The 19490-nt window shown below is 35.1% G+C and overlaps 1 long non-coding RNA gene across 1 annotated transcript; it reads left to right on the top strand.

Annotated features, from left to right (window-relative positions):
* The first annotated feature begins 1406 nt into the window (after window positions 1–1406).
* Window positions 1407–18988, top strand: LOC108634602. The gene is made up of 3 exons (XR_001917658.1): window positions 1407–1490; window positions 15361–15443; window positions 18802–18988. It is a non-coding gene; the product is annotated as an uncharacterized LOC108634602 (long non-coding RNA).
* Window positions 18989–19490: the final 502 nt, after the last annotated feature.

Raw genomic sequence — 19490 nt, 5'->3', positions numbered from 1 at the left:
TTAAATAAACAGGGTAACAATATAGTCTCATCATACTCTTTTCCTAATTTTGAACCAGTTGGTTGTTCCATGTCTGATTTAACTATTGCTTCTTAACCTGCATACAGGTTTCTCATGAGCCACGTAAAGTAGTTTGGTACTCCTGTCTCTTTAAGAACTTAATTAATTTAAAAGTTACAGAACTAAAACTCTGTCCCCATCAAAAAATAATCTTCCCCTTTCCCCATTTCACCCAAGCTCTGCTAACTACCATCATACTCTTTGTCTCTGTAATTTTGACTAGTCTAAGTATCCCAGCAAAGACCCTGATGCTAGGAAAGATTGAGGGCAGGAGGAGAAGGGGACAACAGAGGATAGGATGGCTGGATGGCATCACTGACTCGATGGACGTGAGTCTGCGTGAACTCTGGGAGTTGGTGATGAACAGGGAGGCCTGGCATGCTGTGGTTCATGGGGTTGCAAAGAGTCAGACACGATTGAGAGACTGAAATGAAGTATCTCATATAAATATGAGATACAAATGCAGTAGTTGTCTTTTTGTGCATGATTTCTTTCAATTAGCATAATGTCCTTGGGGTTGATCCATATTGTTGCATGTGTCAGAATTTTCTCAGTTTTTAAGGCTAAAGAGTGTTGGATATACCACGATTTGCTTGTCTGACTTCCACATTTTGGCTAATGTGAATAATGCCAAACAAGGTTGTAAAAATATATCTTGAAGATTTTGTTTTTTGTTTTTTCTTGTTGTTTTGTATATACTCAGAAGTAGAATTAGTGGTATGTAAAGTAATTAAATGGCAACCCACTCCAGTATTCTTGCCTGGAGAATCCCATAGACAGAGGAGCCTGGTGGGCTACAGTCCATGGGGATGCAAAGAGTCGGACACGACTGAGCGACTTCACTTTCACTTTCAAAATAATTCTAATTTTAATTTTTTAAGTAACTGCCATGCTGTTTTTTAATAATCACTGTACCATTTTACCTGCCCACCCATAGTTCATAAGGGTCTAATTTCTCCACATCCTCACCAACACTTGTCACTTTTTGTGTTTTGATAATATTCATCCCATGGGTGCTTATTAGCCAATTTTATAGCCAGTATTTCATTAATTAGGACAAGAACTCACTACAAATTCTTTTAGAGTTAACTGAGAATCTATTGAATATTTATATGGGGCAAAAATAGCACCAGTATATACTAGAATATTGTTAAGTTCATTTTCAATCTTGCTTTAATAAACTCCATGAAAATTGGATCACCATTACTAATATATATATTTGAAGAAAAATAGTATTAGATTTTTTTTCACTTCAGAATCATATAATATAAAGTATTACATTCTATAATCTTACTTTTTAGGAATTGGAAAATAATTGATTTTATTTAATATATTCATAGGTTTTTGGAGGACTATTTTTCTATCACCTCCACATAGCCAAAGAAAGGAAACTGAAGAACAACACTCTGTGCAACAGATTGATAACAAAGGTAAGTATATTCAATAGAAATTGCCAAAGGATTTTATATATTTTATTCAATATTTAGAAAAATTTAAGCCCAACTTCTTATATTTGGGATCTCTAAGACAATATCCAAGTCCAATAATTCTCTAGGAGGATTCGCTGAACTCAGCACATAATAATACTCAAAGCTATGATTTATTACAATGAAGGGATACAAAATAAAATTAAATTAATAAAAGGAAAAGGCATATGATTTGAATTCTAGTGGAAGTATTAATACAAGGTTCTAAAGTCCACTCCCATTGGAGTCACACGAGACTCATCTAATTTATCCACCAAAAACTATGATGACATGTATGAAATGTTGTCTACCAGGAAAGCTCACTAAAGTTATCAGGGCCCAGGGTGTTTTTTGCCCAGGGTATTTTTTAACAGTTTTATTGAGATATAATTTACCCATTAAGCTACACAAGTTTTAAGTATAGATATGTACAACAATAACAACTGTTTTGGATAATTTTTATCACCATAGAAGTTAACACTGTACTCTGCGGTTATCACCTGCTTACTCCTTCAACTGCCTACAGTTGAAGAACTGCAGTCTTTTTTCCAAAGTGACTGTATAATTTTCTCTCTAGTCTTAAGAAACCACCAATCTACTTAAGTATCTATAGATTCCTCTATCCTATACATTTCATATGAACAGAATCAAATAATACATAGACTTTTGTAACTATATTCATTTAATTTATATAATGATTTCAAGGTTAATCTATATTGTAGCGTGTGACAGTACTTCATTCTTTTCATGACTGAGTAACATCACATTGTATGGATATACTGCATTTTGTTTGGATATTTGTCAGTTGGTGGATGTATAAGTTAGTTACACATTTTGCTTATTATGAATAATGACACTATGAACATTTATATACATAGAGGTATATCTCCATTTCTCTTGGATATATACCTACGAATGGAGTTGCTGCATCATATGGTTATTTGATGTTTAATTGCTTGAAGAACTACAGATTGTTTCCCAAAGTGACTGCATAATTTTATATTCCCACCTGCAGTGTATGAGGTTTCCTATTTCTCCACATCCTCCTTGACACTTGTCATTATTTGACTTCTGCATAGCCATCCTGATGGTTATGAAATAATATTAAATTAATAGTTTTGACATCTATTTCCTTGATGACTAATGATGTTGAGCATCTTTCTATGTACTTTTTGGTCATTGTATATCTTTCATGGATAAATGTCTACTAGGATCCTATTTATATATATATATATTTGTTATTGAATTATGAGTTTCTATATATCCTGAAAACATATTTTTATCATATATATGATTTGCAAATATTCTATTCCATTCTGTGGATTGTCTTTTCATTTTATTCATGGTGTCCTTTGAAGCACAGATTTGAAAAATTTTGTTGACATCAAAATTACTTGTCTTTATTTTATTCATAATATATATGTCATGTGTAAGAATCACTTGCCAAATCCAAGATTGTGAAGATTCACACATATTTTTTAAGAATACTATAATTTTAATTCTTAAATTTGGTAGTTTGATCCATTTTGAATTACTTTCTGTGTATGATATCATGTTAGGGAACAATTCTTTTGCATGTGAATGTCCAGTTGACTCAAAATCACTTAAAGAGACTATTTTTTCCCTGTGGAATGGTCTTGGCATCCTTGTCAAAAATCAGTTGGCCAGAGACCCATGGTTTTATTTCTTTGAAAGTGAAAGTCACTCAGTCAGGTCTGACTCTTTGAGATCCCATAGACTGTAGCTTGCCAGGCTCCCCAGTCCATGGAATTCTCCCAGCAAGAATACTGGAGTGGGTAGCCATTCTGTCTTCTAGGGGATCTTCCCAACCCAGGGACTGAACCTGGGTCTCCTGCTTTGAAGGTGAATTCTTTACCAACTGAGCTATCAGGGAAGACCTGGTATGAAGAAAGGATATTCTTTTCACCAGATGTTGTAGGGAAAATTAGATATAGAAGTACAAAAGAAAAATTGTTAATTTTAATTCATTTCTTGTATCATATACAAAATTAACTCAAATGGAGAATAGAACTAAATATAAATCCTAAAAACATATACTACTAGATGAAGAAAAATCTTTGTGACCTTCAGTTAGATGAAGATTTATCATTTACTACAAGAAGAGTATTATCCATGTAAGAAACACTTGATAAAAATTGAACTTCCACAAAATTTAAAAGTTCAATTTTCCAGAAAATTGTAAAGGAATGAAAGGATGCTATACACTATGAAAAGGATTTTCAACTCATATGTCTGGTAAAGCACTGTATCTAGAATATAAAAAGAATACTCAAAACTCAATAATAAAAGAAAAAATAAATGTAAAATGGACAAATTGTTTAGACAGACATGTTACCAAATTGGGCTTCCCTGGTGGCTCAGTGGCAAAGAATCCACCTGCCAATGCAGGAGATGTGGGTTTGCTCCCTGAGTTGTGAAGATCCCCTGGAGAAGGAAATTGCAACCCACTCCAGTATTCTTGCCTAGAGAATCCCATGGACAGAGGAGCCTGGCGGGCTGCAGTCTATGGGGTCGCAAGAGTCAAACATAACTTGTGACTAAAAAAACAATAACAACAATGTGTCATTTAAGTCCAGTGTTTTCTTTTTGATTTTGTATCTGGATAATAGAATATCTGGATAATCTGTCTATTGATGTAATTGAGGTGTTAAAATTCCCCACAACTATTTTGTTAGTGTCAATTTCTCTTTTCATTTTTATTGATATTTACTATATGTATTTAGGTGCCCCTGTGTTTCAATGCATATATATTTAATATTGTGGTACCTTCTTGTGGGATTGATCCCTTTATCATTATATAATGTCCTTCTTTGATTTTTATTACATCTTTGCTTTAAATCTGTTTTGTATAGTATAAGCATTGCTACCCCAGCTTTTTTCTTTTTTTTTCATTTCTATTTACATGGAGGCGTTTTCCATCTCCTCACTTTCACTCTGTCTTTAGATCTGTAGTGAGTCTGTAGTAGGGAGTGTGTAGGTGGGCTTTGTTTTTTATCCATTCCAACCACACTACATCTTCTGAATGGAGCATGTAGTTTATTTACCTTTATTTGTAGGTGTGTACTTGTTGCCATATTCTTAATTGTTTAGGGGTTGTTTTGCAATCCTTTTTTTCTTCTTTTGCTCTCTGCCCTTGGAATTTGATGACTATCTTTATTGTTATATTTGGATTCCTTTTTCTTTTTATGTGTGTGTATCTATTTTAGGGGTTTAGTTTGTGGTTACCATAAGATTCATATCATATGTATATGATGCATCATATCCATGTCTCATGATGTAATCTGCATATAAGTTAAATAAGCAGAGTGACAGTATACAGCCTTGAGGTACTCCTTTCCTGATTTGGAACCAGTCTATTGTTCAATGTCCAGTTCTAACTGTTGCTTCTTGCCTTGCATACAGATTTCTCAGGAGGCAGGTCAGGTGGTCTGGTATTCCCATCTCCTTAAGAATTTCCCACAGTTTCTTCTGATCCACACAGTCAAAGGCTTTGGTGTAGTCAATAAAGCAGAAGTAGATGTTTTTCTGGAACTCTCTTGCTTTCTCTATGATCCAATGGATGTCTGCAATTTGATCTCTGGTTCCTCTGCCTTTTGTAAGTCCAGCTTGAACATCTGGAAGTTCACAGTTCATGTATCGCTGAAGCCTGGCTTGGAGAATTTTGAGCATTACTTTGCTAGCGTGTGAGATGAGTGCAATTCTGTGGTAGTTTGAACATTCTTTTTCATTGCCCTACTTTGGGATTGGAATGGAACTGACCTTTTCCAGTCCTGTGGCCACTGCTGAGTTTTCCAAGTTTGCTGGCATATCGAGTGCAGCACTTTCACAGCATCATCTTTTAGGATTTCAAATAGCTCAACTGGAATTCCATCACCTCCATTAGCTTTGTTCATAGTGATGCTTCCTAAGGCCCACTGGACTTGGCATTCCAGGATGTGTGGCTCTAGGTGAGTGATCACACCATCGTGATTATCTGGGTCATGACATGGAGCTTTTTTGTATAGTTCTTCCATGTATTCTTGCTACCTCTTCTTAATATATACTGCTTCTGTTAGGTCCGTATCATTTTTGTCCTTTATTGAGCCAATCTTTGCATTAAATGTTCCCTTGGGACCTCTAAATTTTCTTGAAGAGATCCCTAGTCTTTCCAATTCTATTGTTTTCCTCTATTTCTTTGCATTGATCACTGAGGAAGGCTTTCTTATCTCTCATTACTAATCTTTGGAACTCTGCATTCATATGGGTATATCTTTCCTTTTCTCCTTTGCCTTTTGCTTCTCTTCTTTTCACAGCTGTTTGTAAGGTCTCCTCAGACAATCATTTTGCTTTTTTGCATTTCTTTTTCTTGGGGATAGTCTTGATCCCTGCCTCCTGTACAGTGTCACAAACCTCCATCCATAGTTCTTCAGGCACTCTATCAGATCTTATCCCTTGAATCTATTTGTCACTTCCACTGTATAATCATAAGGGATTTGATTTAGCTTATACCTGAATGGTCTAGTGGTTTTCCGTACTTTCTTCAATTTCAGTCTGAATTTTGCAATAAGGAGTTCATGATCTGAGCCACAGTCAGCTCCTGGTCTTGTTTTTGCTGACTGAATAGAGCTTCTCCATCTTTGGCTGCAAAGAATATAATCAATCTTATTTTGGTGTTGACCATCTGATGATGTCCACGTGTAGAGTCTTCCCTTGTGTTGTTGGAAGAGGGTGTTTGCTATGACCAGTGCATTTTCTTGGCAAAACTCTGTTAAACTTTGCCCTGTTTTATTCTCTACTCCAAAGCCAAATTTGCCTGTTACTCCAGGTATTTCTTGACTTTCTACTTTTGCATTCCAGTCCCCTATAATGAAAGGACTTGTAGCTTGTAGCCACAACAAACTCTGCCGGTACAGATCATCATGTAGAAATGTTAGTTTTTATAGATGTTCCAGGCTTTCCATGTGGCACTAGTTGTAAGGAACCCTCCTGCCAATGCAGGAGACATTAGAGATACAAGTTACATTCCTGGGTCTTGAAGATCCCCTGGAGAAGGTAATGGCAACCCACTCCAGTATTCTTTCCTGAAGAATCCTATGGACAGAGGAGCTTGGCAAGCTACAGTCCATAGGGTCCCAATGAGTCAGATGTAACTATAGTGACTTAGCAAACACAGACATAGATGTTCTATTTCATCTTTTGCATATTAATGCATTATTTTGCTTCTGGACATCAGAGATACATCTTCAAGATTATTAAATGAGAGCTACTTTCTTGTTTATAATTTAGGTTCTCTGTCTCTGTGGAGCAGCCTGTGTACTGCTGTCTCATTTTTATCTTACTCTTAGTGTTATACCTCATTCCTAATTACAAGATACTATCCAGTTTAATAATACAAACTCATACATGATGGGCCTTTTTTTCTAATGGTGTATTTCATTGAGTTTAAGAACTATGTACACCTTCAATACCACATACATGCAATTTTTTCCAGATTACTTATAACTGTTTTATATTCCCTATCATCTTGAACATGAAAAAGTCTAACAAGTAGCCAAATTACATCACTCTTTTGTTTTTGTCAGGGTATACTCCTTTGTCATTAATTTATAATAATATCACTGTGTAAATAAAATATAAAGTACATACTATTGAAGAATAGAGCTACTGAAAATACTAGTCAACCCTCTCCTTCAGTATTTGCTGGCACTCAGCTTGGGTTAATAACTTTATAGTCATGCTTTGAATATTTACTATAAAGCATAGAAATAGATACTACTAAGTCTACATTATTTTACATTATGCATACACCATTGAATGCTATGAGGGCAACATAATGACTGCTTGCATTTATAAGAATATGATTTCCTTTTTTTATGAAGGCTATACATTTTAAATGTTTCATAGTAGACCAAATCATTTATATATATATTCAGTGAATTCTTTGCAGAATGGACCTACTTAAAATTTTCTTTTATAAATACCTAAAGATTAGGAGTATATAATTAAAAATTTATCTTAAGGATTCTATGTGACCCTAAGATAAACTGGATGAGAAGACATATCTCTTTCTGTCAATTTCTAAATGAAAGTCACTGTCAATTTCTAAATGAAAGCTACTACTCAGTGTTCCTTGACTCCTCCACAAATATGATGCAGTGTTTGATGCCAAAACATGGGGAAATTGTTCTTAGGACCTAAGGCAACAGTGGAAAGAGATCTTCTGTTTTAACATTAAATCGCAATGATTTTTACTTTATTTCTGCCTGTGTACCTGAAAAAAAAATTATTCCATACATTCACTGAACTTTAATTTTAAAGCTGAGGTATAGGTAAATGTCTAAATTTCCAGAATCATATGCCAGTGAGTTCTTGACAGCTACATAAAACTGATCCTTAATAATACATTTACTATCAGGGAATTTTGCCATTTTGACATATCAAGCCCAAAGAAATTTTTGTTCCAAAACATAGAGATTGTATTAATTCTGGGATTATATTCAAGGAAAGAAAAAAATGCCAGTATTAGAATGGCCAAAAAAATTCATTCATAACATCTTATGGAAAATCCCAAAGTTTCTGGTCAACCCAATATTTCTAAAAGCAAGATACAATTAATATAGATATGCAGTATCCAATATGTGAAAAGCAAGTTTTATTTTGGCCAAATGATGCCAATGAATTCCTATTTAAACTAAAGATTAAGCTCCCTGAATCTGAAGAGAATAAAATCTGAGATAAATGACCATGTTTCATTTTTGTGTCCTAATGGAAAAAGCAAGAGAGTTCCAGAAAAATATCTATTTCTGCTTTATTGACAATGCCAAAGACTTCGACTGAGTGGATCACAATAAACTGTGGACAATTCTGAAAGAGATGGGAATAACAGATCACCTGACCTGCCTCTTGAGAAATCTGTATGCAGGCCAGGAAGCAACAGTTAGAACTGGACATGGAACAACAGACTGGTTCCAAAGAGGAAAAGGAGTACATCAAGGCTGTATATTGTCACCCTGCTTATTTAACTTATATACAGAGTACATCATGAGAAATGCTGGACTGGAAGAAATACAAACTGGAATCAAGATTGCCAGGAGAAATATCAATAACCTCAGATATGCAGATGACACCACCCTTATGGCATAAAGTGAAGAGGAGCTAAAAAGCCTCTTGATGAAAGTAAAAGAGGAGAGCTAAAAAGTTGGCTTAAAGCTCAACATTCAGAAAACGAAGATCATGGCATCCGGTCCCATCACTTCATGGGAAATAGATGGGGAGACAGTGGAAACAGTGTCAGACTTTATTTGGGGGGGGGGGGGCTCCAAAATCACTGCAGATGGTGATGGCAGCCATGAAATTAAAAGACGCTTACTCCTTGGAAGAAAAGTGATGACCAACCTAGATAGCATATTCAAAAGCAGAGACATTACTTTGCCGACTAAGGTCCGTCTAGTCAAGGCTATGTTTTTTCCAGTGGTCATGTATGGATGTGAGAGTTGGACTGTGAAGAAGGCTGAGCGCCGAAGAATTGATGCTTTTGAACTGTGGTGTTGGAGAAGGCTCTTGAGAGTCCCTTGGACTACAAGGAGATCCAACCAGTCCATTCTGAAGGAGATCAGCCCTGGGATTTCTTTGGAAGGAATGGTGCTAAAGCTGAAACTCCAGTACATTGGGAGTACTGGAGACGAATTGACTCATTGGAAAAGACTCTGATGCTGGGAGGGATTGGGGTCAGGAGGAGAAGGGGACGACCAAGGATGAGATGGCTGGATGGCATCATGGACTTGATGGACGTGAGTCTGTGTGAACTCCAGGAGATGGTGATGGACAGGGAGGCCTGGTGTACTGCAATTCATGGGGTCACAAAGAGTTGGACACGACTGAGTGACTGAACTGAACTGAACTGAAGCTCAATATGACACCTGTTTGAGCAGAAACTATAGCATCATGGCTTCCTTTGGAAATATCCAATAGTAAGAACCTATTGAAGGAAATGGCATTTTTTCCTTTGCACAGATTTATGTGTGTGATGTGTATTGTGTTTGTCAAAGTCAATTTTTTTCATTGTTCTTGCTCCTATTGTACTATTCTCTCTCTAGCAGTATCCAGAATTCAGCTTGTGAGATACCCAAGTGATGACAAGACTGTAAGATTCAAAGAGATATCACCAACTCTGAGTGATAAGCAAGACTCAGAGCAAAAGTTAATGGAAAAGCACAGCCACAACATTTTTTCAAACCCAAATACTTTCATGAATAACAGGCATCACAGAAATGTCAGCCACAAAATTTCTGTCTGTAAGAGTTGTTACACAGACCATGGATACCAACAGAGATTTCAGAGTTCCATGTCTCAAATGAGTCCTATTCATTTAATAAATCCTCAGGGTTACATTTCTGAATTTTTAGTGCCTCTCTGCCACCCTACTTCCATGAGCCCTTGGTTTTCTGTCTGCCCCAAGACTCACCGAAATAACACATACACTTTAGACACTGGAGCTCTTACATGTTCTAAATGTTTTGTACAAATCAATAATTTTTCTTTTCATAAGTGTCTCGTTAATTTTGATGATGATTCAGACCCTGACTGTCCTTTACATCTCCAAGTTCCCTTGGTTTCTAAATATTCTCTGAGTTCTAGATCTATTAGACACCACAAGACTTCTCAGAACAGCCCTTTATCTCGATTCTTGGATACTGAGCATCCTGTGGGCATCCGCTGCCCTTTCCACCAGGAGGATTATAAATACTCTTTAGGCTCAACTTCTTTTTTACACTGTGAAAGTTGTTCAGCTCTCCAGAATCTCATGGGCTCTACTATTACTCATACCTTTCCAAGGAATCCTCAAAATAATATCAGCCACCATACTACCCCTGGCCCAGGCAATGTCATCAACACCAGCAGCGTTGCTGGCCTTGAAAGTGAGGGTAAGTTTAAACTTACTGCCAAATTTGAAAATGAGGCCAATCCTGATGATGAGACTAAACTGGTCAATACTGGCAATCTCAAAGATAAGGCCAAAGACAAGCCTCTTTTTAAAGATGAGGCAAACCATGAAGATGAGACAGACTCTGAAGATGAGAAAGAGCCTGAAGATGAAACAGACCGTGAAGATGAAAGCAATAACAGACAGGAAAGATCCCAAAGATAAGTCTGACCCTGATAACACTGATCCAAAAGATAGTAATGCTGAAAATAATGCAGACACAAGCAATGAGTCTGATCCCAGTGGTGATGCTGACTCTACAAGTGGAGCTGATTCTAACAGTGATGGTGACTCTAATGGTGGAACTGAATCCAACAGTGAACCTGACTCTAACATTGATAGTGCCACTGACAACGATGCTAACTCCAAATGTAACACTGATTTTGAGGAAGACAAACACACCAACAATTCACAAAATGTCTTTGTCCTAGATATTGATGTTTATCAGGAGTGTACTGCTGACTCCAATAATGACTCTAATCCCAACTACACCTCTGGACTCCAAAATGGAGCTGGCCCAGACTGCACTTCTGGTTCCTGCAAGGGTGCTGGCGTCAACATTGATTCAAGCAGTGTCATTGGCCTCAACAATGGACTTGGCCCCAACGATGCACCTAGCCCTTACATTAATGAATATGACCTCCAGAGCAATGACTCTGGACCCCAAAATATAAGACTGCGTCCCTTCAGCCCTGGACCCAGCAGCAGTGTCTCTGGCCCCAACATTAATGGCCTTAGACCCAATAATAGTGCTGCCCTAAGCAATAATAGCCCTGGTCCCAGTAACAATAGCTCCAGTCTTGAAAAAAACCCTAATTCTAGCTATAATGCCAGGCTTAGTAATGCTACTAGTCACAACATTGCTTTCAGTCCTGACAAGGATGCTAACTCCGTCTATGAAACAAAATCCATCAGTGCTGCTGGCCACAACTATGTAGCTATTTCAAACTGTGGTTCAAACCTTGAATATGTCCCAGGATTTACCCATGCAGTAGGTTCTAATTTTGTAGATAACCCCAACTATATGGCCAGAAATAACTATGCTGGAAGTCCCAGCTCTACTTCTAGCACTGTCAATGTCACTGACACCAGTTACACCACCAGTTGCACTGGTACTATTAGCCCAACTTATACCAACTGTGCCTCAGACACTAACCATGAGCCCAGATTTATTCATATCATTAGCTCCAACTTTGTCATCAACCCCAATTATCATATCATAAATACTCATCATGATTCTAGTACCAGCAATGCTAATCTCTCTGAGACCAAATTGGAAATCAATTCCAGTTCTGCTATTCCTAATATTGTTTATAGTAACTCCTCAATTTTTGTTGCTGGCACTAACTATATTTCTACTCCTGAGAAGTTGACCACCTCTAAATTTTCTGATCCACCTAAGCTTGGTAGAAGTTATACAAGTTTTGATGACTACATATTTGGTCCCTGTTTCAAAGATTATCCTGGCCCCATGTATTCTGTTAGTTTTAAGCATGCCACTGAGTTCAAGGATGTCCTTGATGCCAAGGAATCTGGTTTTTTAAAAGATTTCTCTGAGGTCCAGAATCCCATTGTTATCAAGGAACTTGCCAGCTTAAACCTTCACTCCAATTCAAATATTCCACTCCCTAGTTTTGATATTATAGTAGAAGCTGAACCACCAGATGTTGTGAAGTTTGCCATGCCATCAGGTGCTGTGAATCAATTTTTTTAAGGTAAGTTTATACAAATGTAGATTTTATTTTCTCTACACTTTCTACAATTCAGAGGGTTACATTGGAACAGGATTTTAAAAACTCTATTTTTATTTACTTGGATATTCAAACCATGGAAAACAGGAGATAAGGTGTCCAATATTACTTCTCCTTTGACCCTGTAGCCAACAACATGGTTTTTGATTTAATAGATCAAGCTGCTAACAACTGACAAATAGCAGAATGGCCTTGATTGCACTGTGACTGGTTAATCTACAACTTTATCAAGAGCTGCATAACATACTATCTAAATCTAGTAATGTTTTACCTACTTCCTCTCACCTGTACATGGCCACCTGTACATGGCCTGGTGTTGGATCTTTCCTTATATGTACAGAGAGAAAATATAGTTAAATATAGTTAAATGAACTTTAAATACCATGGATAAAGACATTTTAAAACAACTATCTCTCAAAAATCCCATTTTATGAAGAAAAGTTCAGAAATAGTCATGATATTCTAATCTCCCACTTAAATAAATAAAATTTAAATTAATTAGATGAAATGATATTTGGGAGCAAGAAACCCCAAACAGTTGATACTTTTGACTTAAAATTTACTTTATCTTGTTTCCCCTGAAAATAAGTAAAACTAATATATTTTAATAAGACTTTATCAAATGTTTCTTCTAGCACTCTGAATTGCATACACAAAGATTGCTGTTTGATAAACTGTTTTTACGAGCAGCAAGTAATATTCTTTTTGATGAAACTTTACCAAAATGTTGTAATTGAGGCATAATTTAGTATGCTTTGAATTTTAGCCTTGTTATAATTCATTAGACATGACGAACAAATATACTTAATTTAGATTGTTGTGTCTGTGTTCATAAGTGTGCAACTTGAAATAACTGTTTTCTATTAGGATGTGTCAGTGAATCTGTGTGTTCAAAATAAGGCATATATTCTTATAACCAAAATAAAAGTACAAAATTAGTATCTTCTTAATGCTCCTGTACTTTAATAGAGGAAAATTTTGTGATTTTCCCAAGAGAACACACCTCCCAGGAAATAGTTGTAATTGCTTAGTATGAATATATAGCTTCTCTATGGGTAAAGATAAGGGTAATATTGGCCAATGACAACTAATAAAAGTAATATTGCTCAGATATAAAACTTAATATTAGAGGAAAAAAAAAGAGATGTTTTCCCCAGGTGTTTTTCACAAATGAAATTTTATAGAGGGATGAAAGCATTTAAATATGTTTTATTTTATGGCTTTTATGTTTTAGTTAAATGAAAGTCTGATTATAATAAGTTTTAGCTTACTAGTTAAGGAAGGTAGCTAACATTTTGCAGTTCAAATCATAGTATCTAAGAGCTGTTTCCTAAATTGGGATATGTAAAATATGTTGGTTTTGGGTGAAAGATATACACAAAAAAAATCAAAATTTTAATGGAGGATATTTGATTCTCCAAAAATATAATAATAAAAAGTCATTCTTAATAGAACTTAATAGACTATCATAAATACTATGCTGTGGGTACATACATTTCAACCTTTTGATATGGCTATGTAATGGAAATATATGCAACGAGTTTATTTTCATTGAAGATAAACAGACTTCACAATACATTCATCAGTAGCTTGAGAAACTATATATTTTGCATGCCTTCACTAACAAAGTATTTTTCTGGGAAAAATAGGTGATTGTCTTTCCTTAGAGCTTTGATATTTTCACATATTCCTGGTTTGTTACATCCTTGTCCATACTTACCTCACAAACAATTATAATGGGGATAACAAAAGTGCTTTCCCCACTCAAACAATTTAAATGAGAGAAGCTCACTTTAAAGGAATATTTTTTTTTAATTTACCAATTATAAGTGAGCCAAACAGCCAGCTCAGCATCAGAACATATAGTCAAGCCATTCATACCATCTTCATTCATTCAGTCATTAAGCTTTTAATAAGTAAATAGCGCAGAATGCTTTAAAAACATACAGACCAAGTGAAAAAATAATGCCCTTTAAAGCACTTGAAGTTTACTTTTCTTAACAGGAAAACAAGTGGATGTTTGAAGGTAGAAACTATATGAAGACAAATAAAATAGCATCTTACTGAGTTTCCAGAATGGTTAGAAACATTTTGGATGCTTAGATCACAACATGTCACCGATATATTAAAATAGTTGTAAATATGTTTGTGTGGACTATTATTCTGGTTTACACTTTTCAGAAACAACCAAAATTGTAACTCATGAAATTTGTCTTTCTTTTTGTGAAGTTTATTACTAACTTCCATAGATAGTGGTATTAGAACTATGTTACTCAGAGTCTATATTCGTTTAATAAGTTATCTAGTTGCAATTCTGCAGAAACAATTTGATTTCATATAAAAGATAATATTAGTAGTCTACCTTTCTCAAACTGTGAAAATAGCTTTGATTTATTAATAAAATTTGCTCAAGGATTTAATTAAGTACTTGACAGGTCCAAATGTACAGGAGAAGAGTTACATTAAGGTCATTCAAAGTGGTGACACTTATAATTTATGGTAGATTTTTTAAAGTATGAAGATGAGTTAGTAGTGACACTGAAAAAACAATTTTCACATAGTACAGTCTATTGTAATGAGAGTTGTGTGAATATAGAGTTATTCAGACCTCCCTAGCAGCAAGTGTCTGAAAATGTCAATCAAATATGTTATGCTTTTTGCACCAGAATTCTCTTGAATTAGTAAATGCTTCAAAAATTAACCACAAAAATGCTTTTGTTTATAAGTATCATGAGTATTTGAGGAAGTCTTTATTCAAGAAAGGCTTAATTTGCAGTATGTCTTCAAAGTGGCCAAAATTTTTCATACTTTCAATTCAAGATGGTCTAATTAATATATTATTTCCTTCCTATTTATACAGCCAGGAATGTACATGAATAAGTTTAATTCATCTGCTTAATATTTATTGAATTAAATTTTAGTTAAGCTAATCCTTGAGGCAGATATAGTACCCACATATTCCAAATAATCAAAGCAATGTCTTACCTAATAACTTCTTAATTAAATATATTTACATGCAAATAAACTATTTTTTCATTCCTAGCTTTTTAGGAATTTGTTGTGTTGTTGTTGCTTTTTTTTTTTTTTTTTTTTTTTACAGTGGAAGACATGTTTTCTGGGGATTTTCAGTCTAACATACAGCAAAATCATCTCCTACCCAATGATACTGCCAACTTAATCAAGGTCTGTTAATTGTTAAGCTACTTTAATGAGGCCATCTGTGCACCAAACTTTTTCATAAAGTCACTCTCTTATACATCAATTTGATAATATTTCTTCATAATACTAAGGTGCTTCCATAGTGTCTTATTGCTGGATTCCTTGTCAGATAGGATAGGGTCCTCAAAGTGTTTAATTGTGATAGAGTCAACTCCTTTTGGGATGAATCAGTAAAAGATCTCAAATTGAATATAACAAAATAATATTGAACAAATCAACAATGTCCCTTCTGCTGACAATGTGACCTGCTGCTCTCTGAATAATTTGGGAGAAAATGATAGTTAATCAGTTAAAGATCAAGATTTCAGATTGAATCCAGCCTCTTTCCTTTATCTACACTATTGTGTAGTTTTCTGAGCCAGCCATAAAACTTACAGTGACTCTGGTGAGCAATCCAAAGGAAAAGCAGTTGCCTCAAGCTCAAAGTAAAAAGCACTTTGTCACTTCCCCTGTTGAAGAAAATTTGCCAATAACCTTCTTTCTGTAGGAATTTCAGAATATATATTTTCCCTAATGGCTCAAGTTCTTTGGTCCAGTCCCCTCGAATATAACAATGGGATAAATGATGCACTATATCTAGACACATAGAGAAAGCGAGACCACATCAACTTGAGTCCAAATATTGGTAGGGGCTAAACTGGGAGACGCTTACTCCTTGGAAGAAAAGTTATGACCAACCTAGATAGAATATTCAAAAGCAGAGACATTACTTTGCCGACTAAGCTCCATCTAGTCAAGGCTATGGTTTTTCCAGCGGTCATGTATGGAAGTGAGAGTTGGACTGTGAAGAAGGCTGAGTGCCGAAGAATTGATGCTTTTGAACTGTGGTGTTGGAGAAGACTCTTGAGAGTCCCTTGGACTGCAAGGAGATCCAACCAGTCCACTCTGAAGATCAGCCCTGGGATTTCTTTGGAAGGAATGATGCTAAAGCTGAAACTCCAGTACTTTGGCCACCTCATGCGAAGAGTTGACTCATTGAAAAAGACTCTGATGCTGGGAGGGATTGGGGGCAGGATGAGAAGGGGACAACAGAGGATGAGATGGCTAGATGGCATCACTGACTCGGTGGACGTGAGTCTGAGTCAACTCCAGGAATTGGTGATGGACAGGGAGGCCTGGTGTGCTGCGATTCATGGGGTCGCAAAGAGTCGGACACAACTGAGCGACTGAACTGAACTGAACTGAACTTAAACTGGGAGAACTTAAAGACAGTATGTTATTGAGCATCATATATCTTAAATAATTGACTAAAGAGGCATTTTATTCTCAAAAAGATTTCACTAGAATTTTAAATTCAAAAAATGTTTGCTGCAGTGATACAAGTGTGGACTCGACAACTACAGAATCTGTATAATCTGCCATGTGTTCCAGTTTGAAAAAACTTAGGCAGCTATGTCTAAATTTATTACATTTTCTACTTAGAGAGACAAGTAATAGACTAAAGTTTCCAAAGTTTTAAAGCCTGAGTTTGGATGTCAAAGACAATAAATGTGAAATGATTAAACAAGCAAAGTATGAAATCTCTCATGAATCAAGTCAATAAATTTACTTCTAAAGATACCTGGGTTCATTAAGTGGATGTTTAAAGGATAAAACCTGTTTATTCCAGTGTAGCACAGTTCCTCAATAAAATGAAGAGTGGGGATAAGAAGGCAGCAATAAGAAAGCAGTATATTGGAGGAGAAGGCAAAGGAAATAATGTTATATGGAGAAAGAGCAATATTGTGGAATAATAAACATGATCGCAGTAATCCTTACTTTGTTTTATCACATTGCTGAATCCCAATATGTCCTGGCTATTCTAGGTTCATTTGTAAAAGAAACATTTTTCTTTGTATTCCTGATCTTCCCTTATCTCACCACATACACACAACACAATTGCAGACTTCAAAGTTTTAACTACCAAAAATATAAGCCCACTATTTTAACAGATACTCACTTATTTACCGCTAGCTTATATTTTTCCTTTTCTGAGGTCACTCTATCTCCCTGACCTTCTTACTCCACTCAGAAAGTAATTATTCTATAAAGCTGTTCTGAGCCAACTCTACTGCATAGCTGCTGACTCTGGAAGCTTGACCTCCTAATATATCCCCGATCACCTCCTTTTTACCCGTATCTCACAGAAAGTCTATACATACACACACACCCCACATATAACTTCCTCTGCTTTTGTGTTACTTTAAGGGCCATTACCATCTGAGTTTTTACAGTGACTTTAATAAGAAAATAATTTTATTACAAATGATTAAATTACAAATGAATTTCTGGAATACAACTTTTATTTATAAATTGTGAACAATCTATATTTATTCATGCCTGCTATTTTGATAGATCCTGAATTAAATATGATTAGTCAAGAAATAAGTGAAGTGTAAAGAACAGAAGAAACCAGCACTAGCATTATTTTATTTCATCTCATAAATGCTATACTGCCAATGTCTATGAATCACAGCCAAGAAGCACATTTCATTCAACCTAACTGCATAATAGTAGATAATCAGACAAGCAAAGAATTGCTCTAGACGCTTAAAAAATCATTTCTAAATACTTTCACAATATTCTGAATCTGAAAAAAGTTGACTAAGATTTGTTAATTGTGAAAATTTTAAGAAAAAGTTCAGAAAAAATCCAATTCTCAATATGATTATTTTCATGACTTCATACTACTCTTGAATATAGTTTATAAACAATATTATATGACATAAAACATTGGAGAAACATCAATATTGAAATTGGAAAATAAATAAAATATATGGTAAATCTTCAGACAGCTATTTAATAACCAACATTTAATAGCACTATCTGAAATGCATTCTTGAGTTTCATATGTATTAGCTTACTTAATCCTAACAGCCCTATGATGTTACATAATTTTGCCTATTATCCCTATTTTATAGATGAGGAAACTGAGGCATTATGTACTGAAGTAATTTTTATGATCATATAGCTACTAAATGAAAAAGAATCAGAGTATAAATTAAAATTTTAGAGTTAATTATACTTATATTTTAATAATATGTAATTAAAAGTATCAAGTATAGTAAATATTGTGTTAACCTAATATTAGCAGACATCTAGATTACAAAATGAGCATTAATGTGGTCCTATTTTAGTATTTTAAGATATAATATTATAGCTATAATTGTAAAGTCATCACAGTAGTTTCTTGGGCATGGGTTTGAAGCTTTCAAGGCTCATGATACCCAATATTTTCTTTAAATAATTACTTAAAGTAGTCTGAAGATAAAAATGTTTCTCCTTTCATTACCACTTTTAACTCCCAAGTTTTTTGTGTTTGTTTTTTACCCTATTGTTTCAGGTCAACCTTCAGACAGATAGCAGAGAAAACCTCCATCCTTGATTAATGAAAAGAATACGTTGAGATGGAAAAGACAAAGACACAGCAAAGAAGGTTTTGAGGATATGAGCAAATAACTTCAAAATTTACAGAGTCCCATGAGCAGTATTTATTATATATTCTTTCTCACATTCCCCTTCCCATTACATTACCATGTCTTTATTGTACTTCAGGGCCAACAATGTTGCTTTAATATATATTGTGACAATTGCCCCATTCATCTTCTTTGCTTCTGGCAGACTCTAGAATTAGGAAACCGTCCTTTCTAGCAATTCTATACAAATATTTTGTATTGTTAATGACTCAAAAGTGCAGTTAGATTTTTCAACCAGAAATTCTTTCCATCTTTTGTGTAAGTTTCCTTCTCCAGAAGATGATCTTAACGTTTGACAAATCTTGCAATAGATACTTTTAATATTGTAATGACCATTCTAGGTTTTATACCACCCACAATCAGTAAATATTTTATTGTTACTGTTGTTTATTATTGTTATAGTTGTATGAGTGTGGTAAACAAAATTAAAATAGTTGAGACTCATCAGTATTGTTCATTATTTGCTTAACTTGCTATTTTCCCATTCAAACTTGTTAACCTAGGAAAACTGATAATGTATGTCCTTTATCAATTTATCACCACTCTCTCTGTATGC

The sequence above is a fragment of the Capra hircus genome, unplaced genomic scaffold, assembly GCF_001704415.2.
Source record: "Capra hircus breed San Clemente unplaced genomic scaffold, ASM170441v1, whole genome shotgun sequence".
Classification (NCBI taxonomy): Eukaryota; Metazoa; Chordata; class Mammalia; order Artiodactyla; family Bovidae; genus Capra; species Capra hircus.
The sequence above is the reverse complement of the archived record's forward strand: the minus strand, read 5'-3'. Positions and strand labels throughout refer to the sequence as shown.